We start from the raw sequence: 26,072 nt of genomic DNA on the forward strand, positions 1-26,072 counted from the left end.
GTAGAATTGCATCCCTTGACACACTGCTCACTCTTCTTTTGATGCAACCCAGGATATGGCTGTTTTTCTGAGCTGCAAGCACACACTGCTGGCTCATGGTGAGCTTCTCATCCACCAAGACCCCCAAGTCCTCCTCAGGGCTGCTGTCAATCCATTCTCTATACAGCCTGTAGTTGTGCTGAAGACTGCCCTGACCCACATGCAGGACCTTGCACTCAGCCTTGTAGAATTTCTCAAAGGCAGTCGCATGGTCTAAGCACCCAAACCCCTGGCTGTGGCACCAGTCCTGTAACAATTTGTTGGCTCACCAGATTCACCCTTTCATACCCCCTCCCTTTGCCTGGGAGGACTGATGAAATAACTACTTGTGCTCCAGCGTCCCTTATCACCGCTCCCAGGGCTCTGTGGTCCTTTTTGATGCTACTCACCCTGTTCCCACCTCTATCACTGGTGCCCATGCAAAACAAGAGCAGCAGGTAACAGTGGAATGTATGAGGCTTGGCAGTTTCTTGGTGACATCCCTGGTCAAAAACCCCAGTAAGCAGCACACCCCTCTACAGAGAGCGCATCAGGTCAACACAGGGGTGCCTCGGTACCTTTCAGAAGTGTGTTGCTTACTACTGTCACCCACTGCCTTTTCTTAGTTGTGCTGGTTGCTATACAGGGAGCAGCTTGTGCTGCCTTACTCAGCTCTGGAGTCTCTCCTGATGTGGCAGGTCTTTCCTCTTCAGTCTGCAGAGCAGTGACATCAGATGACAGCAACAGCGGCAAACAATTTGGTACAGAACATGGTTTAACCACCAGTCTAGTCAAGCACAGTCAGAAGTATACCACATAAAACACCCCTGAAGGCTTACACATACATGTGTTAAAGAACTACTAGTAACATGAGAAAACTCATCAGAGTAACAGCAGAACAGTTCAAAGCATGGATGTCCAGGGTTATCATGCTTTAAAAGCACATGAACACTTAGCTAAACAAGATTTGTGAAGCATAACTTCTTTCCCCACTCCACCTCACATTCCTCAACAGTACACCCATTCATCTCCCCATCTTCCACACCACCCCTTCCCAATGCAGTGAGGTCAAGGCATAATTCCATTGGACCTGATAATCACCTTGTTACTTGCCCAATCATCTTTCAGTCCCTGCCTTTGGCTCACACCCTGCAGCACTTCAAGAATAACAAGTGTTTATAGCTGTTCAAGAGTATATGCCCCCAAGGAGAGAGGCAAACACCACATAATAACAAATCGTTTTCAGAGGCAACTCATATTTGTACTGCCAAACCTGCAAGCTATTTAACAATGGCAGTTGTTCAACTGACAAAGTAGTAAAACAACTGAGGATTGAAAACGGTGTTATAAATTTTTGATTATGCAATAGAAAGCAAGAAAACTATGAAAAAAAAATCACTGTTATGGAAAGCTTTCTCAATTTTGGAGAGGAATAATTATGGAAGAGGAGAAAGTTCAGTTTAAAGTTACAGCTAAAAATCCATTGAAGTAAGCCCATTACAAAAATTAACACAAACAGGTATGATTCTTTTAATTCACTAACAGCCAGGAATCACAAGACTGTGCACTCTAGAGCCACTTAGAACACTAATTTTTAAATATGATATGCTTATCCAAGAAGCAGCCCTAAAGACACTAAACTTGAAACACATGTCCTACGAGGAGTGGCTATAGGCTTTGGGCTTAGCTAGTTTGGGGAAAAGGAGGCTGAGCGGCAACCTTGTGTCTCTCTACAGCTTCTTGAGGAGGGAACATGAAGAGGGAGGTACTGAGCTCTTCTCCCAGGGATCCAGTGGCAGGACACATGGAGATGGCTCAAAGCTGCACCAGGGAAGGCTCAGACTATTCATTAGGTTTAGACACAGCACTTCTTTACTGTGAGGGTGGTCAAACACTGTAATGGGCTTCCTACAGAGGTGGTCAACAAGCCTGTCAGTACACCATGCCCTTAATAACATGCTTTCGCCTTTGGTCAGTCCTGAATTGGTCAAGTAGTTGGAAGGACCTACCACTATCACCTAGTCCAACAGAACTGTTCTTTTTCATTCTAAACTACATGATGTCTGTTTTAATCTTTTACAGCTTGGCTACATATGAAATCACAGTCCAGGAGAACCACTAAGTTAAACAGAACGTATTCCACAAAATGTCATTGGAAAGAACGATGTTTCTCACAATTTGAGCACCTTTTCTTCAATTAGAGCCCAAGTAAGTTGCTTTGTGTTTTGGTAGTAGGCTTCAAGCTTTTGTTTTGGTGAAAGACATAAGCAGTTGGGGAAAAAAAAACATAAGTGCTGACTACTAAGCAAGTTACTTTGATAAATCATTTTTTAAAAATAACAATAATTTTTAAAAAAATCAACCTGCAAGAGCACCAAAACACTTCTAGGCTAGCGAGTGAGAGTTTGCACTACGTATTTGAGAAGTACGACTCACTGAAACGCATTGTTCCAAAACAGGTACGGTGTGCCCAACGACCAGGGCCGACTGCAAGGCACAAACACCTGGGGTCACACCTCACATGCACATTTACCCTACTTTAGCTCTACTCCTTCGATCTTATCTTCCCTGCTGAAGAGGAACACAGTGTAATTACAAACAACGCTATCGGCAGGCACCAGGCCCCCTGGCATTCGCCACCGGCGACACCCAGCCGAGGCAGGTCCCTGGGAAAGGCACGGAGAAGGGTTTCCACCAGCCCCCGCCGGCCCTGGGACCCACAGCCCCCCGGGCAGGCTGGTGGCTCCGACGCGGGGCGGCTTGCCCGAGAAGGGGCCGGGGGGAGCGCCTCTCTTCAGGCCGTCAACGGGGGCCGACACCTGCTCCCCACGATGAGCCCAAACCCCTCCGGCAACAGGCCCCAGGCGCTGAGGAGCGGGAGGGCGGCACCCCCCTTCCCGAGGACACAGCGAGCAGTGCCAAGCCGGAGCTCGGGGGGAGACGCCCCCTCACCGCCGCACGCTTCCGAGGCAGGACTCCCCGAAACCCCACGCCGCTGCTCCAGCTACCCGCAAAAACGCGCTTGCCCCCGGCCGCGGCCCGCTTCCCCAGGGAGGCGGCGGGGAGGCTCCGACGAGGAGGGCTGGCGGCCCGGCCCCGGCGGCGGGGAAGGCCGCGGCGAAGCCGAGGACGCCCCCACTTACCAGCCCGACTCGGAGAGCGCCGCCCTCGTCCTGTCGGCCATGGCGCCTCCTGCCGCCGCTCACCCACAGAACTTGGGACCGTCAGGGCGCAGCAGCGCGGCCGGGCCGGCGCGGGGCAGCCGGGCGCTGCGGGGAGCCCCGGCACTCGGAGGAGGGACGCGGGACCCTCTCGTTCCCCCGCCCCTCGGCCCTCTCCGGGATCCCGGCCCGGACAGCTCTTTGGCGGGGGGGGGAAGGGGGAAGGGGGAGGGAGGGGAAGGGAGCAGAGGGAAGGAAGGGGCGGAGGCGGCGCAGGGAGAGACGAACAAAGCTTGCGACCGCCTGCTACGGGGTTGAGGGAGGCGGTGGAGAAGGCGGGTGTTGAGCTGCCTGCCCGGAAGTCGCAGCCGCCATGGCGGAGAAGGGAAAGGAGTGAGGGCAAAGAAGGAGGAGGAGGGGCCGCCGGGCAGGGAAGAGGTGGAGCGCGGGCCTTGCCTCCCGCTTCAGGCCTCCGGGCCCCCGCAGAGCGACTAGCTGCCGGGCCGGACCGGACCGGACCGGACCGGACCGGACGCCTCACGCAGGGCATTCACGGGCCTGTGCCGCCCAGGAGAGCCCGCGGTGGGCGACAGCCTGCCCCCTTGTAGTGCCGGGGTGTGTTTTGACTGCATTTCGTCCATAAATAATACCATGGCTACTAGGGTCTCCTCCAGGAGTTCTTTCTTCAGCTGTGCACGTCAGTGCAATTAGATTTTTATCCTCTATAGCCAGTTCATTCATTGCATTCACTTCTCCCCCTCTGCTCTGCCCTGGTCAGGCCCCACCTGAAGTACAGTTCTGGGCTCCCTGGTATAATAGAGAGAGTCCAGAGAAGGGCTACAAAGATGATGAAAGGCCTGGAGCATCTCCCCTGTGAGGAAAGGCTGAATGCACTGAGGCTGTTCAGCCTTGAGAAAAGAAGGCTAAGAGGGGATCTGATTAATGTTTGTAAATATCTTAAGTGTGGGACTCAGGGAAATGGCCAACCTCTTTTCAGTGGTCTCTGGAGACAGGACAAGGGGCAATGGCTGCAAGCTGGAGCACAGCAAGATCCACCCCAATATGTGGAAGAACTTTTTCACAGTGAGGGTCATACAGCAATGGGACAGGCTGCCCAGGGGGGTTGTGGAATCTCCTTCTCTGGAGATATTTGAGTCCTGCTTTGCCAGGGGAGTTGGACTCAGGTCTCTTAAAGTCCCTTCCAACCCCTACAATTCTGTATCATATGAGTTATATGCTTTAGGGCAACAGTTCTGTCACCAATGACACATGTGGTACCCTGCATGGCTGCTGGTTTTCAGAAAAGTTGGGGTTATTTTAATCAATAATTATGAATGCTTGACACAGTAGAAGGAAACAAACCCTATGCTGTTCAGTCTCTTACCTTTCACCCCTTAAGTTTTTTTCTGATCTGGAGTCATAACAGAAAGCATATACACCAGCCTTAAAATAATAACTTTCCACTCAAAAGACTGATGTATGTGGCCTCTGTCAGCAAACTCTCAAAACAAGAAGTGTTGGACTCTCAGAAGTTTTAATAGGTTTAATCCTCATGCTGGTCATTAAATAAAATAAATAGCACAGGGAGCTTTATTAGCTGGGAAAGTGCAACGATACATTTTTGATGCAAGCTCACAGAGAGTAATCACCAAAGCCAGCTACGCAAGAGTTCAGTAAACCCAGCCAACCCAGCCAGCCATATTCTTTGTGGCCTGAATAACCACATCACTGACTTGGATTTTCAAAGGTACCACAGGCCAGTATCATGAATATGAGCTTCTGTAGTGATTCAGCCCCAAACAGTGGCTGAGCCGCTCACTCACTCCCAGAGGAGAAAGAGACAGAGCCTCTGTGGGTTGGAATAAGGACAGTTTACTGACAGAGTACCTTACCTACCCAACAATTACAGCATGCTGCATGACACAAGGACTGACCCAATACCCCAGCTGGAGTTGAACTGTTCTGGAGGCACCCAGGAGTGCCCCTCCCTGACCAGCCCTTTTGTGTGGGAGTCACATCAGGTGGTATGGAAAACACCCCAGGCTAACTCAGCTCACCTGTGCTGGCTGCTTGGGGAGGTTAACTCTAGCCTGGCTAGAACCAGGACAGCTTCCAAAGGAAAAAATGACAAGGAGAACTAATAAAAAAGCCCTGAAATAGGCCTAATGTACATCTGTACCAAAGAAACTTTTAAATTAGTGCTGAGGAATGCCCTAAAGTAAAGCAGAAGAGCTGCACAGAAATGTTCTTGGCCGAGTCACGCCCTTGTTGCACACTTAGCGTGCTGACACGGAGAAGCACCAGCTGGTAGCTGGAAGTTTAGCGCCTGTCCAGCCACTTATGCAAAAGAAATGGGAATGAAAGCACACCTTACATTTGGAGTCTGACCTGGCTGCACATTAGATTGTCACGAAAAAAGGTTGTAAACATTATTGTAATTCCAAAAGAGCTACCCGTAGAGCCAATTAGTAAGGGATAGAATATGACCTAGGAGTAGGTAATGAGAATTATGGACCTTACACATTACTTCATTAGCCTAGACATGGAAACTTTCACTCACTTAAATCTTCATCAAAATCACCAGGCAATTATACCAAGAATTTATACCAGCATGTGGCTAGCTGTGGCAGCTCATGGCACAAAACATGATCTATAAAGAAAAGGTAGTACCCACTGCTGTCCTCGAAGGTCTGCAGGCATTCGAACACATCTGTTATGTGCAAGCTGAGATGCAGATACATACATAGACACAAACGCACACATGGACGCACACATCCTTTTGTGCATGAGAAGTCCACAGTGGTGCGTGTTTCTCTGCTCACAGAGGGCATGGCCTGAGCTTTATTGTTTCTAGCTGCTGTGCTGCAGTGAGATAAATCATTACCTGCACTGTAAAACTGAAGGTGCAGTCAGAAAACTGCAAATTCGACCCTCTGTACCAACTGTTCATATCACAGAATCACAGACTGGTTTAATTGGAAGGGACCTTAATGATCACCTGTTTCCAACTCCCCTGCCATGGGCAGGGACACCCTCCATGAGTTCAGGTTGCCCAAAGCCCTGTCCAACCTGGCCTTGAATACTACCAGGGAGGCAGCCACAGCTTCTCTGGGCAACCTGTGCCAGGGCCTCACCACCTTCACAGTAAAGAATTTCTTCTTAAAAGAAGAAAGTCTACTCTAAATCAACCCTCCTTCAGATTACCCCTTGTCCTGTCACTACATGTCCTTGCAAACCATCCCTTTCCATCTTTCCTGTGGGCCCCATTCAGGTACAGCAAGGCTTCTAAAGGGGATTTCATGATAAAATATTCTTAGGCATATCTCCATATCCATTGCCTTCAGAATAAATGACATCACTCAAGCTAATGAGCGTCAGAGTACCTTGGGTTATACAGGGACTGAGCCTAGGCTCCAGCACACCTGTAAGGGGCTCTGTGCCTCCATAGCTTTCTCTGAAAAATGCATGTTACTCAAGCTGAATCAGTGCATCACAAAATTCACATGGACTCCTTCTGTCCAAGCCATAATGTACTTTGATATACTTCACTGAAGTTGAAAGGCTTGTTCCAATTTCTCTTTCCAAGCGTCTGTTTCAAAGTGTTAGCCATGGAAAAGTGTGAGGTTAAAAAACAAGGTCTGTGAGGAACAATTACCACTGCTAGGTTTCATATATGGCTTCAGAATAATTTTTGATACAAAGTCACTTTTTGTAGTACACTTGAAAGATTTCAATATCAGCTTAAAATAAAAGTAACTTTTAGTCATTGTGATGGTTTGCACAAATGCAGCCCCATGAGTGACTGGTTGATAGTCCTATTTAAAAATGCTACATGTGTAAATCAGCTATGCTAAGTTTAAAGAAATGCTTCAACCAGTTATTCTTAAAATGACACAGAGAAGTATCAAGCAGCAGCAAGGCCTGGCTGTATCTCCAAGAGGGAAGCGTAACAAGAGCAATAACCTTGCCATAAGGTGCCAGGATGTGGAGCGGCAAGTCCATGTCAGGATCAGAGCCAGAGGCAATGGCCAGGGTTAGACACAGCCTGGTGATCTCTCAGCAAGCCATTGGGACAGGACAGATCGGAGCACAGCCATAAAGCTAGGTCTGAATCCAGGTCAAGGTGAAGGGCAAATTGTGCCTGACAGTTCTGGTGGCCGCCTATGATGGAGTAACAGAGATGGTGGACAAGGGAATGATGATGGACATATCTTCCTGGACTTGTGGAAGGCATTTGACACTGTCCATTATGACATCCTTGTCTCTAAATTGGAGAGGCATGGATTCAACAGATGGACCAGTCAGTGGAGAAGGAACTGGCTGGATGGTCACACTCAAAGAGTTGTGGTCAACAGCTCAATGTCCATGTGGAGGTCTGTGGCGAGTGGTGTTCCTCAGGGATCAGTGCTGGGACCAGCACTGTTCAACAACTTTGTTGGTGACATGGACAGTGGGATAGAGTGCATCCTCAGCAAGTTTGCCGATGACACCAAGCTGTGTGGTGAAGTCAACACACTGGAGGGAAGGGCTGCCATCCAGAGGGACCTTCACAGGCTGGATTGATGGGCCCATGTGAACTGTATGAAGTTTAACAAGGCCGAGTGCAAGGTCCTGCATTTGGGTTGGCGCAATCCCAAGCAAAACTACAGGCTGGGCAGAGAATGGATTGAGAGCAGCCCTGAGGAGAAGGACTTGGGGGTGCTGATCAATGACAAGCTCAACATGAGCCAGCATGACCAGCTGGTCAAGGGAGGTGATTCTGCCCCTCTGCTCTCGTGAGACCCCACCTGGAGTACTGTGTCCGGATCTGGGGTCCCCAGTACAGAAAAGCTGTTGGAGTGAGGTCAGAGGAGGGCCACTAAGATGATCAGGGGGCTTGAGCACCTCTTCTGTGAAGACAGGCTGCAAGAGTTGGGCTTGTTGAGTCTGGAGAAGAGAAGGCTCTAATTATGATCTAATTATGGCCTACCAATACTTAAATGGGTCCTACAGGAAAGTGGGAGAAGGACTGTCCATTAGGGATTGTAGTGATAGGACAAGGGGTAATGGATTCAGGCTGAAGGGGTGTAGGTTTAGATTAGACATTAGGAAGAAATTCTTTACTACGAGGTTAGTGAGGCACTGGCACAGGCTGCCCAGAGAGGTTGCAGAAGCCCCATCCCTGAAAGTGTTTAGGCCAGGTTGGGTGGAGCTTTGGGCAACATGTCCTAGTGAAGTTGTCCTTGCCCATGGCAGCGGGGGTTGGAACTAAATTAAGGTCCCTTCCAGCTCAAACGTTTCTATGATTCTATGAAGGCTGACCACAGACATAGCTGTGACACAGCTGCGATACTGCCAGGGCAGGGGCTGGCACTACTGCCACAGCTTAAAACTAACTCCCACAGAAAAGGAGAGATGGGGCCTGGCTTTTGCCTTCTTCACAACAGCTCTGACCGGCAGCAAAACTAACCATGAACTTGGACATAATTTTCCTTTGAAGATGGGTTTCTCAGTGGTTTAGGCAGAACGAGGCTTAATAGTAACAGTGTTCTGAATCAGGTCATGGGACTTAACAGCTTACTCTGCTACACCTTTTACCACGGATTTCAGCTTTCAAGGAAAACCAGAGAATTATCTGTATTGATCTTCTCCTTCAAAGAAATAAAATGTATCGAGTACTTTATATCTTCAGAGTGCTCTGCATGAAGCTATTTACATTTTAATAAGATCTTCTTAAATCAAAATAATAGTTTCATTAAGTTTTAGATCTATTAAATTTACCTTCTAGATATTATGTATGTTCAAGGTATGGCATGGCTATTTAAAAAGGTGGAGGGGGTAAATGGGGAAAGATTGCTTAATATGTCATCATAAACATGCTAACTGGAAGCACGCGACTATGTCCAAGAAGGTACTATAAAACCAAGCTATGTAGGAAGGACCCCTTATCTATGCTGTGCTCTTCTTCTAAACCATATTTAATTATGCAGAACATCGTGTTTTTCTATTATATTCAGAATATTAAACAACAAAGTTTAAAGTATTACTATTTAATGCTGTATGACTATCACTTTGCTTGCATATCCTACATTTATCTGCCTTTTTTTTTATTTGCAATGCCAGAGGCTAGAGGCAGAAATTGAATTTAGGCAGCAAATAGCTCCTGTTTTTATTTTAGCAAAGAATAACTAGATCCTGTGATTTCTTCACAAAATCCACACCATTTACGCCATGTCATCCAGTGACTGAGAGAGGCAGCCCCTCCTCTGAAGCTTTTCTTGACTGCCACCCATGTGACCTGGGACAACTTAATCTGGGACAAAGACGTTACCTCCGCAGTGCCTGGTAATTGTAAGTACTTGAGGAACTCAGTTTTAAATTAGAAAAAGGGCAGATTTAGGTTGGATATAAGAAAAAAGTTCTTCAGTATGAGGGTGGTAGATCCCTGGGACAGGTACCAGAGAGGTAGTGGCAGCCCCAATCCTGGAGATATTCAAGGTCAGGCTTGATGGGGCTTTGAGCAACCTGACCCAGTGAAGATGTCCCTGCTTACTGCAGGGGGTTGGACTAGATGACCTTTAAAGTTCCCTTCCAACCTTACACATTCTGTGATTCTATAAGGTAAGAGATTGTTTTACTGGATGCAAAAGCAGATGATCCTCACCCTGGGTCTGTAGCTGAAACACTGAAGGTAAAGGTCACTGTATTTCTAGGAGTGTGCTGGGGTTCCAGCAAAAGTGGGTATCTCTCAGTGTCCTTTGATGAGCCAGGTCCTGATCTGATTTATTTTATGTATTGCTGCACTTCAACCAGAATACTGTGAATATTTTCTCTGTCTTATCTGAAGAGTGGAGGACAGTGGTCAGCACTTAGTCTTTCTCCTTATCCCTCTTCTATCATAAACCTCTGAACTGTCAACAAGGAGCAAAGCAGCCTGCTTACTACAAGTGTTTCACAATGGGGAGCTGTTTGCTGAGGATGAGGGACCAACCCTGACCTGTTGTGTCTCAAGGCAATCAACAGCTGTCATCTGTTTCGGCCACTGGAGGAGGAATTGACTCTTCACAGAGTAAAGAGAAGAAAGGAAATTTACGGCAGTAAATTGATTTTTTAATGGGGGAGAGGAGGAGAGAGGCTTGGAAAAGAGCAGGATAAAAGAAAAAGGCAAACAGGAAGCCTGAGAATTATTAAGAATTCTGATGTCTTGGATAGAATATGATGACCTGTCACCACAGACTGTAGTTAAGGTGGTCTTGCGAGGAGAGACAACTGCCACTGAGGCCAAGGCTAACATTTTTGTTAGGCTGCTCTGACTGATTTTGTCACTTGAGTGTCTGCACCTGCAACCCTTGAGTTTGAACCCACTCCCCACTTCCTCCTGCAGACCACTAAGTGCATGGCACACCACGGTGCTCTTGAGGGCATACTCCGTGCTGGCGTTATGTCACAGTCACAGGGACAGCATCACTGCTGTTCGAGACAGCACTGGCTGTCAGGATAAGACACGTTTATACACGGCATGATGGTGCTATCACCAGGTCTGTGCATGGCTGCTTATCAAAATGTGGACAGTTCAGGCGCGAAAGTTAGCAGGGATGAACCGCTGCAGCCGTCGCCAGCGTACGATGGATCACAAACTACAGCAGAATGTAATCCCCTATAATTATGGCTCTGGCAGGCCCCCTCGAGGGCCAGCAGAAGGGCTCGTGTTTGTCAGTGATTCTGGCACAGCTCAACCTGCTGGTCCTCTGGACACTGAATTGGTAAACAGCCAGGGAGCAGAGGATCAAACGGCATATGGCTTTGCAGACTTTCACCAGGCAGCAGTAAACATCCCAGCCCTGAACAGCTGTGCCTTGTCTCTAACAAGATTACTTTTAAGAGACTGATACTTTCTGGGCTGGATGGAAATCTGGAAATAAACACGCTGCTGTCAGGGCTCTGAGTGCACCAAGAGGTTCTGCAGTTTCTTCCCCCTCCTTGGGGTTTGGCTGCCTGTGCTGCAGTCCTGCTCGGATACAGTGCAGCTGTAGCCTTGGATCAGGCTGTGGGGGAAGAGCTGCATGAGAAGGAGCTGTGAGAAGCCTCATGGGGCCTCCTGCCCTTTGCTGGGAAACTGCCTGGAGGCTCTGGCCTCCATGCTTGAGACTTGCCTGAGGTACACCTGTGCCTGGCCACGTGTCTTGCTGATTCTGAACCACCGATTTGACTTGGTGGCTTGACCTTGCACCTTGCAGACATTTCTAATAATTTTGAATGTTGGCTGACCCTGCTCACCAGCATGATGCCTGTTCAGATACTGTGGGCTTCTGCCCTCCTGGGTGGGATCACTGTCCTACCTGCCTTGTTGTTGCCCTCAGCTCCTGGCTTCCATCCTTTGTGGGGCAGCTCATGCTTGCTGCTTCCTGAGAGCCCCTACTCTAGAGGTATGAACATGGGCTGTTATGTTGAGAAATTCATGTCCCACTGGCAGTCAGTTCATGTCTGAATTCAATACACATGATGTAAGTGAACAAAACTCAGTAACAGTGAAGACACTGCTGAAGGCCTATGGCTATTGGGCTTGTTCAGCTTGGAGAAGGTTTCAGGGGGACCTAATAGTGGCCTCCCAATACCTGAAAGGTGCCTGTAGGAAAGCTGGGGAAGAACTGTTCACGAGGGCATGTGGCAAGAGGATGAGGGGTAATTATTTTTAACTAAAAGAAGAGAGATTTAGGTTGTGTATTAGGAAAAAATTCTTCAGTATCAGGTGGTAGATCACTGGAACAGGTTGCCCAGAAAGGTAGTGGGGGCTCCATCCCTGGAGATATTCAAGGTCAAGCTTGATGGTGCTCAGAGCAACCTGATCCAGTGAAGATGTCCCTGCTTACTGCAGGGGGTTGGACTATACAATCTTTAAAAGTCCCTTCCAACCTAACACATGCTATGATTCTATCCATACAGTCTCACAATGTATGAGAATGCAACGGTGCCCTCAAATAGGAGAGCAGGTAGGGAATGCCTCTGCAGACTTCTGCTTCCCTCGTGCTTCCCCTGCCTTTCAAGTTGAATTCCTCATTTGTCTTAGTGAAATTAAGGTTGATACTAATGGACACTGGAGCATATAAACTAGTGAAAGCCTTTGGAGGGGTCTTCCCAGACATGCTGAAGGCCTTGTGGAATAGGTGTCATGCAAGAGACCACCTTGCACAATGTCAGGTAGCTCTTAGGGTGAGATGAAGTACCTGCAGCATGCGCATGGACAGCGCAGCTTGGAGTTGCCTGTCCAGCCCCATAGGTGTCTATGGGAAAGCTCAGTGTTTTCCTCTAGAGTAGGGCAGCAACACTCAGAACACTGTGGGTGATGGAAGCCTGTAGGTGAACGGATTGGAGCATTACAGGCACAGACACCATCCCCCTGTGTAGTACACAAGCAGAGTATGACCTTAGCTATAAACACCGATTAGACTGGAGAGCACAGCTGCGCAACAAAGCAGCGACTTCCTATTACACAGCAATATACACGGCCGTGTAGCAACTCTCTGTATTGGGTTTGCTGTTACTACTATTAACAGCCATAAAGTTTTAATTGTGTATATCCAGGCTACCAGAAGACATCATCTCTGTACGAGCAGTTTCAGCAGTTTATGTCAGCAGTTGGCTTAATTGCAAGGTGGGAGAAAAAGGCCAAATAATTAAACACCGTTTTGTCACAGAAGTCTAGAAAGATTATTCTGGGGTGGTAAAAGATTTACTCCCTGGCTTTCTTCAAGTGCTGTTGTATGTTTGTGCTTGAGGAAGAGCAAGTTATTGGAAATCTACGCCAGGCTCCAGCTCAGCAGTTGACTTTCTGTCTATGATTGAACACACACTAAACCGGGCAAGAATGCTTCTGCGTTCTCTCCTGGCAGAGAAAATACACCGTGCCATGCATCCTTCCTGTGCAGATGTGGAAGCTCTTGCCTGCTGCTGCTTTTCCCCTGTAGTCTGCAGGCCCCAGTGAGTGAAGTTTGGAAAAATAACTAAAAACCCTGAGAACTTTCAAGAAGCGGAAAAAACAACACTGCTGACAATCGATTGCAATAACTGGGCATGCTGTTTACTGACCTTCACTGGCGAATGATTCAGTCCCTTTCTTTGCTGATTCTGCTTTTATTTATGTCTCTCTTCTGTCTTTGTTGATTTTCATTCTTATTCTGTCTTCGGCACTCCTTGTCTGCTGCCTGTTAGCAAGAAACCAAACGTGAAAGAATTGGCGTATCTTCATGGTAGGTTTTTTCTAATCTCCTTTCAATAGAGAACTGGGCCCTATATTATGAATAACTGCAGAATTATGAGGTGAATTATGGAATCATCCTTAAAGCACTCCTACATATTTCAAGTTATTAAAGGCAAAGTATTCCTTTTCCAACTATATAACTAGAAGCTAACTTCTGGATTAAATTCTATCTGCTGTTCTCAAAGATGAAGAACGAAAAGGAACAGAAATGCTAGAGCCCTGAGCAGCCTCTCTTCTTTGCAAGTATACATTTTGAACTTCCATGACTTGGATATCTATCCTGAGTGCTTAAGAGATTTCACATGGAGTCCCTACAAGAGCATAAGACTGAAGGAAAGAGCTTCACAGGCCAAAAAAGCTGTATAGCCCCAAATCCATAAGTGAGGTCTTGTTGCTACAATTGTTTTAGAAGCTGTAACTCACTCAATTCAGTACAAAAGCATAAGTTCACTTTCCCCACAGCCTACAAAAATATCCTTACTCAGTTCTGAAACAAATAACACGTGGTAATTCAGCAACTACTCTACGCAGAATCCAACAGTTGACAGCCTGGGGGACACAAATATGCTCCAAAAAGCACAGTGCTGTCTGGAAAATTAGTGAACCATTGAGAACTGGCATTCATCATGAAAAATGAGCAAAAGGGGGAAAAGAAAGATAAATGAGAGTTCAGGAGAAAAGTTCTAGAGGAAGACAATAAAAAATTGAGAGAATAAAGAAGTTGGCCACAACTGGGGCACGGCCTAGACCATCAGTTTTGGGTACCTGTGTCAGACCAGTGTAACAAGATGAAACGAATGAAAACAATTTCTTATTACGAAACATTAATACATCGAGTAATACTGCTAGTAAGCAGACTACAGTAGAGGCAACATATAAATGTACAGAGAGGTCATTAAGGGCTCTCTGTTTTTTTTCTTCTCATACAAACTGCCTTTTGGCACAGAGGGTGAATGCAGATTTTATAGCTTTATACTTTTTCCTTCATCTGGCCACAGAATCAGGAATAATCCTTGCACTGGTCTTACCCTCCATAAAATTCACTAAGGCATTCCTTTAATTTCGTTTACATGTGCTTAAGCTTGTGGGGCTTCCATGTGAAGCAGGTGGCTGGCTGGAAAAAAGGGGAATTTGGAGAGAAGAGGTGCTGAGGTTTTTACTTTAAAGTGGATCTCTTGTCTGATCTGATTCACACTACAGTCCTCTGCCACTTGTGTCAGCTTAGGGGTAGAAATTAATTAAGTCAGCACTGATGCTGGAAACAGTGTATCATCAGATCATTGCCTCCCTGGAAAAAAAAAAAAACAAGCCCATTATTTGTGGAGCAGTGTAGCTGCAAATTAGAGGTGTGAGGAGAACACAATAACCGAGGGGCATATGAAAGGCAAATGTGCAAGGGATGGGGCAGGTGTGTGTGGGAAAAGCATATGGGAAGCAACAGAGGGGTGGGGAGAAGCGGGATAAAATGTGGTCAGGGCACCCTGACCAACTCTCTGACCATTTTTATAGAACATAACTAAAACTTCCGAGTTTCGCTGGGCTTGCCTGTTTTCAGATTTTCTGCAGCTGCTGCCGTGAGCCTCAAGTTTACACCAGCAGATACACAGGCTACCACGCTTCTGCTGCTAAAAACGGAACGCTTGTTTCCCATCAAAGCAGGGAAAGCACAGAGCTGCAGAGCAGAACCCCCCAGCAGCTTGTTATCTGTTTCAGTGCCCGCAACCGCCGTGGCTCAGCCCTGTAAACAGGGCGGCCTGCTGTTAACAAACACCGCCCCGAGCCAAACGCCAAACAATCTGACAGAACCTTTCTCTCCCTACTTTACATATTTATTTCTAAACATTTCTCATATTTATTTCTAAACATTTCCTGGCAGCTCTGGTTAATGCGTGAAGGCTCCCGAGCCTTACAGCCTGCACAAACCAAGTCCTCCGCGCTGACGCCAGCGGGATTGCCATGGTTACGTTATTAGAGTGGCTTAACCTGGTGGGTGGCTTAGCAAAATGCCCAGTGCTGAAACAATTCTGCCACACAATCTATACTTTTCCACCAAACAAATCAGTATATCGCATGCTATGCTGTCCGGAGCGTGGTGGGGTTTTTATTTGCTGAGGGGTTTTTCCTGGATAAAAACGTTATTTTTGTAATTTTACCATTTATCAGCTGCAAAATTGATTCCACCCCCACTCCCCCCCCCCCCCTAGTTTTCTCTACTTAGATTTCTATTTATTTAAAGATCTCAGTTAAGGTCACAACTAAAAACAAAAGCAAAACCAAACAACCTTTCATAACCCACAAGAAGTCAATGTAATGTTTGTATTTATAACTGCATTTAAGGCTGGACTCTATACCTGGAAAAATCCCATACCAAGTGGACACTGGCCAGATTTCACTTGCTTGAGAGGTTTCTTTAGAAGATGTGGAGCTCTGAATCGTTACTTTTTAGCTGATGGTTTCAAAGCTACAATTCTGAAGCTTTGCATATAGATTCAGCTGTAAATAGTAAATATTTGTGGCTGACAAAACCAGAATCACTCTGTCATGGAATGAGAATACTTGGCTACCAGGTATCCAGACCACGTCATTCATCTACAAATAGCAGAATGTTCCACAGGACGTAAAGCAATGTGCCTTCATGGGAGGGCAAGGAATTGGAGGAATATAGAAATTAAAGTGAAGACGTAATGAACAGATCAAACGTCGGCATTTGAGCAAGTACTGCTAGCAGGTTTTTGGATGGAAGCTACCAGCCATTGCAAATCACAAACTAGTGCAGAGCCTCAATACTTCAGCTGGGATTATTGTAGATTTAATTCTAAAGATATAAGTGTTACTTGTGTGCTACACGCAAAGACCTTTTTTCGTTCCCTTCTGTTCAGTGGGGTACAATGCTAAAGGGCAAAGAGGGAATTTTCACTCTTAACACTTCCACACTGCTTGCCAAGAAGCATTTTTTGATCTGAATGTACGACCATGTAGTAGCTTAAATACAAATACTTAAGATATAAACCCACCCTGCAGCGTGTAGAAGTTTCACAGACATTCTGGAGACTCACGTATGCTCCTGCCCCGCACATTTTTTGTGTTCCACCTCCAACACCACTGGTGCGTGGTGTTTCTCAGCCTGTGTGCAGCCCTCCTGTCTCATGGTGATTCCACTGCTGCGTCCAGGAAGCTCCAGTCCTGCAGTCTTTACACTGTAGCACTCAAGCACTTACAGACTCAGAAGCCTTCCTTCCTTAGAAGTGACTCAGATAACTTTTAGCAATGACAGAGGAAGCTGAAAAGCCTTCAGTATTTAAATAAAAACATAAGTTTCAAGTGTAGCATGAAGTCTTCAGATCTCTTAACCTTATTCAATGATTAACATATCTGCAACAGCTGGGTTTTGATCCATATTTTCAGAGAACAGTAATGCTGCTGATACAGCATTTCCAGTTCAGTCACAGGAATACTGAAGTGGTTTTCAGAAGATAATTTAAAAAGTACTCAGTTGACAGGATGTTTCCTCGGGGAACCATTGATCGCATTCTCAAACTGCAACAGGGCCAGAGACAGTCTTCATTTTAATTTCAATATCAGGGATGCCTTAAGTGACGATCACAGCTAACCCACTTTAATGACAACCCTGAACATTTAGAAACTATCTATTCAATATACTTCTGTGCAGAGAAACAAGAACAGATGGATACTTCCTTAACACCTGCTGCTGTGGGAGTCTTTTGAAACACTTGCAAGTAAGAAATTATTACTGCCATAAAACGTCTCTTGGTTTTATTTGTTTAGAGAATTTCTATAGAACACGCATACAATTTATTTCAGGCTTCTCAAGTTAGGTTGTGCTTTTGGAAAGCTGGGGAAGTATCGCTTACTGAAGGAAAGCTTATTTCTATACCTCATAAAAAAAGGGTTTAGGATATTAAATTGAAGATTTACTGCAATCTGTTGTGCAGGGAGGCTGAGGGATGCACGTGGTATGCTACTACAGAAGTGATGGAATAACTCCAGGGATGAAGAGCCCAGGCCTTCAAAGCAGGAGAAGTGCCTATGAAGAAGAGAGGGCTTTCTAAAAGAAATCACAGAAAATTGAAAGCTAATGCTTTTCTGACATCGTAGAAAGATGAAATGCAGAGATTTTAGCTCATAATTATCTTAATAGCTCTCCTTGGGTGATTTCAATGTTTCTCTGCTTCCACATGTAGCCAAAAGGAGGGAGACAAATTATTTCTAGGTGTGGAACGCTCTTCTGTGTTCTATTCTGAAGCTACATGCATTGGTTTAATTTTTATTCATTTATAGAGCTTCACACACAGTAAGCTCAAAGGATCTGTGTGGTGGTTCAGCCCCAAACAGTGGCTGAGTGCTACATGCCTCTTGCTCACTCCCAGAGGAAAAACAGACAAAGCCGGTTGGGATAAGGACAGTCTGCTGGCAAAATCAGTGTGAAAGGAGAACAGTAACAGCCCATGGCAAACTACTCTCACACCCAGTGATAACACAGAGTACTTTACCAACTCCACAACAACACAAAGTACTGTGTGAAGCAAGGGCAGACCCAAGTCCCCAGCCACATCTGAACTGCTCTGCAGGCACCCAATAGCACCCCTCTCCAACCAGCCCCATTTATGGGGAGTGATGTCAGGTGGTGTGGAAAACAGCCTGGGATGACTCAGCTCACCTGTGCTGGCTGTTTGGGAAGGTTAACTGTGGCCTGGTCAGAACCAGGACAATCTGTAAGTGAAATGGTATTAGGGATTTTAATCTTTCTAGATTGCTTAATGGGTTTCATTTTCGTTGTTCTTAGTGGTCAGAGATTGGCATGGAAAATGTAGGTATTTTTTATAGGAGATACAACCTGAGTTACTTTCTATATAAAGAGACAACTAACATATGTAGAAATTAAAAAAAAACCCGCCACCCCCCCCCCCCCAAAAAAAAAAACAACCCAACAAGCAATATCTTTTCCTTCTGCCATCATTTGGCAAAGGTGTTGCAAAATTGAATGTAGGTGATCAGAAATTTGGAAGATGGAGAGCATGGAAGCATCTCATGGAGAGGTAAAGTATTTCTTTCAGTCCATTGGGGATTAACCTCATAGCACATCACTCTGGTTCTACTTTATAGATCCACAGAGTTAAAACCCGAAATAACTATGCAGATAATTTATTCTGAGCTTTTGCATAATAGAGGTCGCAATACCTCACCCAGAAGTTCCTGACTTATAAATTCTGACTAGGCTGGAGCACATCTCTTAGAAAGACATGCAGTCATAATTTAAAGGCTTCACATACTCATAAATTCATTAATTCCCAAGGTAGGTTGTTTTGATTGTAAATTGCCATCATGCTAAAATGATGTGCGTGATTTTTAGCTTGAATTTATGTGTTTGTCTTCCAACTACAGAACTTTTATATGTTGCCTCACTGATTCCACAGTTCTCTGACCTGAGTCTCATCGCTGTGTACATAGTGATAGACTATGATCAAATAACCCCTGGCTTTCCTGTTGGCTAAACTTATTAAATGAAACTCATTAACTTATCTTCTGGCTTTAAGGTACGATTTCCAAACTTTATCAAATTTAAAAAAAAAAAAAAGATTCAGAAGAAAGCTACAAATATTTGCTGTATATTTTTAAAGATTAGACAGCAGAAAATAGCATTATTTCCTACTTATCTCTGCAGTAATGTCATATATAAGCATACAAATACACCTTTCAGATTTCTTGGTAAAGTATCTAAGGATCGCAGCACTTAATTTAGACACTTTAGATATTAGGTTATCCTGCCAATTTACATGCATCTAGGATAAATCTTGTAATTTGTTTTGGCTCCTCCGTCTCCAGAACACAAAGATAAGTTTGCTGTATGTCTAGGATTTGAATTCTGAGAGCTGAACGCTATACGGTGTTTTATGTACAACTTTAGATAAACTCTTTATCTGCTCTCTGTGATTAGGACCTGAAGTGCATGCCTTATGAGGAGAAGCTTAGAAGAAGAGAATTTGTTTGGCTCTGAGAAGGCTGGGGGGAATTTGTGGTCTACAAATGCCTGTTGGGGGGGGGGGGGGGTAGGGAAGATGAATCTGGACTCCCCTTGAGGGTGCAGAGTGAAATTTCGAGGTGCAGTGAGCACAAACGACATTTTTATAAAATATTAAGAGGAAAACAGAACAAAAACCCTACTCTTCTTGAGGGTAGGCAGCCACAGGTTGCCCAAGGAGGCTGAGGCATCCCCAGCCTTAGTTATACTCACAACTTGACCAGTCGACCTGAGCAACCTGCCAGACCAACCAGTCTCAGTTGGATTGGACCAGGTTCCAGACAGAGGTTCCCTCCAATCTAAATGACTCTGACTCTGTGACTAATGAATTAGTTCTGCTGGCCTTATTCAGTAGTAGAACTGAAGTGATGCTGTAACTGAGGCTCAAAATGAAGATCTTTCTCCATAGACCTTACATGGTACATGATGGTACCAGTTTTAGACCTCATATATACCTCATACTAGACCATGCTGTAATTTCCAGCAATGTAGTAGTAGCTGCTGCATAAAATGCTGACTTCTGCCCACAGCAGGTGGAGGGCCAGTGGTTGAGAGGCAAGGAACCACAGGCAAAAACGATTTCTGAATCAAAAGCCATGTTTTTTTCTTTCATTGCCACTAAAAATGGTACAAAAAGTTATGCTCTTGAGGCAACTACAAGATGTGCCAGAGCTAAATGTTATTGAGCTTGCTTATCAGGCATGATAAGCAATGCCATGTATATAATACAGTTAACGACTTAATTTGTACCTGTTGTGTTCCACAGATTCATCCTATTATCTTTTCTTAACATTCTTTTACACCTAGTTAAACTAATCCAGTGAAATACCAGTACATAAGAATTAGGCCTTTGATATGATCAGTAAATTAAATTAACTTGACTCCAGGAAGAAAAAAGATAAGAAAATGCCTGTCCTTACAAGAAAGGTCACAAACAAAGAATGGGAAGAGTGCACATTTAAAAATTCCAGAATACAAGGAAATAATGGCCAGAGGGATAAGGGACCTGCATATCCTGTAAATTTGTATCTTTCCAACAGATCTTTTTACTCCCAACTTTACTGTATTCCAGATTAAGGTCACTTTCTGGTTATATATTATGACAATATACTTAAAATGGTGCACTTTTACAACAGATATGCCACACACACTGCATTGCAGCAAAAAGTCAGAAATAAACATGTTAATGGGTTAAGCTACAGCTCCATCAGCCAGTGTCTTGTAAAGATACACATTTTCCTCCCTGTTTTCCTCTCCTTTTTGAGGCTCACATCAAAGTCACGTCTCTATATTGACAGGAAAAAAAGACTTTAGAAGTCAATATTTGAAGCACTGGGGAAAATGGAAGTTGAAGCTAAGAAGGTATGAGCACTGTGGGTTGTTCAGCTGAGGCTGTGGATATAGGGGAAGTGTCTTGCACTGAGGTGAATGCCTGGGAAGCAACTGTTTTCTGTAGCATAACTACTGCCTTAAACAGTGTGTGTCCTTCTGCTAATTACTCCAAGATCAGATATAGTTGAGGAGACAGGTGTGTCAAACTCATCTCAGAGGTTTTTTACTTTCTCTTTCAAAAGGAAGTGTTTAAGATTAGGTTTCAAGAAGTCCAGTGTATAACGTGATCTGATCACATGACCAGGAAGATTTCAATAGTGTGGGAATGTCCTGGAAAGGATACGGTGAAGTCAAAGTCAGGCAGCTCAACTGGGAAAATAAACAATCATTTTCTGCAGAGGAAGAAATATCCACTAACCTTAAAGACTGTCAGCAGTGACTACAATTAGTTTTATAGAGTTAATTCCTTTGAAATATTATCAGCTTCAAAAATAAAACAAAAGCATCTTTCTTCCACCTTTTGAGTGGAAGTGTGACTCACCTGGCAGTGTCCAGCCTGGGCAAAAGAAAACATAAACTTTACTTAAACCCTTTCCAAGTGTTTCTGTAGGCTGTCTCGGGTGTTTCAGACTCCAACTTTCACAGAATCATAGAATATGCCAAGTTGGAAGGGATCCATAGGGATCACTGGGTCCAACTCCTGGCTCCACTCAGTGCCAGCCAGGTCAGTGCATGTGACTGAGGGCATCATCCAGATGCTGCTTCTTGAACTCAGTCACACTTGGTGCTGTGACCACTTCCCTGGGGACCCTGTTCTAGTGCCCAACCACCCTCTCAGTAAAGAATCTCTTCCTAGCACCCAGCCTAAACCTCCGCAGGTAGTTCTCTGGTTGCAATGTGTGCAATATTGAGGCTTGTCAGCATGAGGTGCTGTGACAGTCATTAGCTGTTTCCTAATGAATCACAGAGTGAAGCATAAAAAAGAGCACAACCCCCTTTCTTCCCCTCCAACTTGACCCATGGCTTTATCGGAAATGAAAGGACCTTGGATTAGACGGCATGAAGCGGAGACAGGGGAGGTTTAGCTTCATACCATTCCTTTGGGTTCTGTCACTGGTCACAAAAGAGAGGAGCTGGGTGCCTGCCACTTCGCTCCCCATCGTCAGGAAGCCACAGACTGCAATGAGGTCTCCCCTCAGCCTTCTCTTCTCCAGGCTGAACAAACCAAAGGACTTCAGCTTCTCCTCATAAGACTTTCCCTCAAGACCCTTCACCATCCTCATTGCCTTCCTCTGGACACTCTGCAATGTTTTTGTGTCCCTCTTGTGCTGTGGTCCCCAAAACTGCACACAGTACTCAAGGTGAGGCCTTACCAGCGCAGAGTGGGACAATCCCCTCCCTGGATGCCATGGCGATGCCATGCTGGATGCACCCCAGGATACGGTTGGCTCTCCTGGGTGCCTGGGCACACTGCTGGCTCATGTTTAACTTGCTGTCCACCAAGTCTCCCAAGCCCCTCTCAGCATGGCTGGCCTCCAGCCTTTTAACAAAGTTAAAAACTGCTTTTTAAGTGCTTACAATCATTTGGTTTTCCATCTTTGCAGGTAATAAAGTGATCACCTCCAAACAGTGTTACCAGAAGCCTTTTGTTACCAACACCTCACTCACACCTTCTAACTGCCTTGCTCAGTGACTCACTCGCCCTCCTGCTCCTGGGAGCAGGGCACAGCAGTAGTTTAATCTCTGGTTGTTCATCAGAGAGCCCTTTGCAAGTCTATTGCTACTCATCTGGTTCGTCTCCATTTTCTTATTCGAAAACTGAGAGGCTGGTTCACAGAGCAGTGTGTGGACCTGCCTCTCCACCCTGTCTGCCTGATAAAACATTGTGTTTGCAAGTGGTTGTATCAAAACACTCCGCAGCCGGAGCGAGCTTTGCGACTGGGGTACAACTGAAGGTGTGAAATGTGTGTGCGTGCATATACTTGTCCCTGTCTTCTCAAACAGCAATTTCATGCAAAACTTTTGAGTGTTATTTATATATCTACTCAAAGCTCTGGAGTAATTACTGCAAAGAAAAAAAAAAAGAGAAAAAAATTAAAAAAAAAAAAGATGCAAATGTTATAAATCTTGCTTAATGTTTGGGGGCTGTGCTAAAGATAATTTGCCAGAAAGCTGCATCTTGTGTTTGCACAGTGTTTATCAGCCTTCACTATTTATAACAGATGGAACTAGGGCATTGTGAATGTTTCTATTAAACAGTAAATGACACTGCAACATAAACACAATATTGCGGAAGTTTGGGCTTGCAAATTAAATTCTACAACCTGGCAGACAGCTTATGAATTTAAAATCATCTTCTCTTCTGTGGAACACACCCACAGCTGATACCCATGGCCACAGCTTCTGTGAGGGCAACGTTACTGCTGCGTACTCAGGGACATGGGGAAGGAGGGGTAATGCCCATCGTTCTGCAAGGGACATCACTTGGATTTCATGGGGTGAATAGTCAAGGGCCAAGGCAGCTGCAAAGGAGCTACAGTCTCTCCTGGCAGGTAAAGAAACCTGTCTGATTCTGCCTGTTAGGCCTTCATGCACCACCACATTTCTGGTTAAAAATAATTTGCCAAACTGATTTTGTTTTAAGAGAATAAGGAAAAGAACAGTGTAATCACAACCCTCTCACATTCAGCAAGTGCCCGCTGCTGATTGGGAAGAAACATCCTCTTCCAATGAGCAACATGCTCTTCCAAACCTCTGACTTTGGCCATTTTTGAAAGCCATCAATAATTATTTACTCTTGGGCATTTATGCAAGTCCTTCAGCTGGTAATCACCTACCTATCCAAGTTCCAACATCATCTTTTCCATTTTTTTCCCCTCACAGGCTGAGGTGTCTTTCCTCCTGGGTCTCCACAGTACCCATCCTTAGAACAAGTCCACTCAAGACTAGAGGTAGAGACACTTGCTCATTGTCTGTAATTTCTGTCTTCATTTATTTTAGAAAAAAATCCAACAAAACCTCATGTGTGAGTAAAACCATAGTCCCGTGGTATAGGAAGTGTCTACTGCCAATGAGTCAATGTGTCCAAATCCCTGTACCCTCATTAGTTTATAACCTTTTTGACAACTAGAACCACACAGATGGCCACAGAATGGCACTAACATCTTCTAGCTTCACTCACATAAAAAGTGATATGAGAGTTTCCATAATGACCTGAGATTTATTCCCTGTAGAGTGCAGGCTTTTAATTACCAGGCTTACATAGGGTTATGCTTTATCTTCTCTGGACCTTGTGTGTAGAATGGCAACTCACATGGACCAGGTGGCATTTGGTACAGGTATCAAAGTTTTGGTAGCCAGAAGATGCAGATGTGGTCTCATCTCCATGAAAACGTATTTAAGGCCAGAAAGTAGCACACAGATGAGGAGGATAAAAGAAGAGAGAAACAGTCCTACAGACACCAAAGAAGAAGGAATGAGAGGATGTGCTCTAGGTGCTGGAGCAGAGATTCCCTTTTAGCTCCTGGAGCAGGCCATGGTGGAGCAGACTCCTGACAGAACTCCCGGAGAGCCCATGCAGAAGCAGGTTTACCCTGAAAGACTGTAGCCTGTGGAAGGACTCATGCTGGAGCAGGAGGAAGTGTGAGGAGGAAGGAGCATCAGAGATGAGGTGTTATGGACTGACCACAATCTTCCTGCACCACTCAGGAGTGGGGGCAGGAGATAAAGGAATTGAGAATGAAAGAATGATGTGGAAAAGAATTATGAGGGTGGGGGAAAGGTGTTTCTGTCTTTGCCTTTTTTCTTATCATCCAACTCTATTTCAATTGTCAATATTAATTGATTTTCCCCAAGGCAAGTCTGTTTTGCCCAGGACAGGTACTGGTGAGTGATCTCCTGGTCCTCATATTGACCCATATGGGTTTTTATCTTTTCCTTTTTTTTACTCCCGTGAGAGAGCAGCTGTGTGGGAGTTCTGCTGTTAGCCACAGCTAACCCACCATACCAGGCTATCAGCTCTAATTTGATCTCTATCACATGAGTCCAATGAAAAAGTCACAATAAAAACAAACAAAAACAAACAAATAACAACCAAACACACACAAAAAACCCAACACTCCCCCTAAAAAAAAAAAAAAAAAAAAAAACCACTAAAAAAACCCCAAAACCTTGCATGCAGCTTTGTGTTTTCTGGCTAAGCCTGTGAAAGATTTCACTTTCCATTTTGTGGGTAAAAGTAGACACTCAGGCAAAAAACACATCTATAAGCCTTATAATTTTTTAATTTCTCAAAGGTTATCCTCAGTAGTTTTCCTCATTTCTCATATTTCATTACAGGGCTGGGCTGAAAGTGAATCCCATTACCCTGAGTAACTTTTGAAAAATAGTTCTTGTTCTTTGTACATGTTCAATCTGTAAGATGTATGCATGAGGTAGCATTTATCAAGATGTGAATACATAACCACAATGACATTAATATCTTGTCCAGGAGTCCCTGAAACATTGCTGGAGCTTCACACTTGTCAAGCAGAGCTGAGGCAGTCTTCTGTACCTTCCGGTAGCTTTCTGCAGCTCAAGCTCTCTGCCATTATCTCCTCCAATCGAGCATGATGACACACACGGCTTCACCTGGCATTCTGACAACTCGAGGCACCGGATAGTGATAAATTTAAACAGTGCTCCCAGATTTGTAAATCAAAATGAGGAAGGAAATATGGTTGAACTTCAGAGCTAATATAAGCTGTACCACTATAAGATAAGGCGGGGAATGCACAAGTGGTATTAGACATTTCAGCAACATCTAGCTTAAGTAAGTAGCTTTAAACCTTCCGAGTGTCAAAGTGATTCTAATGTATGTGAGGTGCCAGCAGTTTTCAATCAAGTGGGTTGCCCACATAGTAGTTATGAACACATCTGATCTATAAAACTCCTAACTGTCCTGGAGAGAGTCCAGAGAAGGGCTACGAAGTTGATTAAGGGCCTGGAGCATCTTCCCTATGAGGAAAGGCTGAGTGAGCTGGGACTGTTCAGCCTGGAGAAAAGACTAAGGGGGGACCTTATTAATGTTTATAAGTATCTGAAGTATGGGATTCAGGGGGAATTGGCCAGCCCCTTTTCAGTGGTCTGTGGGGATAGGACAAGGGGCAATGGCTGCAAGTTGGAGCACAGGAAGTTCCGCACCAACATGCGGAAGAACTTTTTCACAGTGAGGGTGACAGAGCCCTGGAATAGGCTGCCCAGGGAGGTGGTGGAGTCTCCATCTCTGGAGATATTCAAGACCTGT

Source organism: Gallinula chloropus, assembly GCF_964237585.1.
Source record: "Gallinula chloropus genome assembly, chromosome: 1".
Lineage (NCBI taxonomy): Eukaryota > Metazoa > Chordata > Aves > Gruiformes > Rallidae > Gallinula > Gallinula chloropus.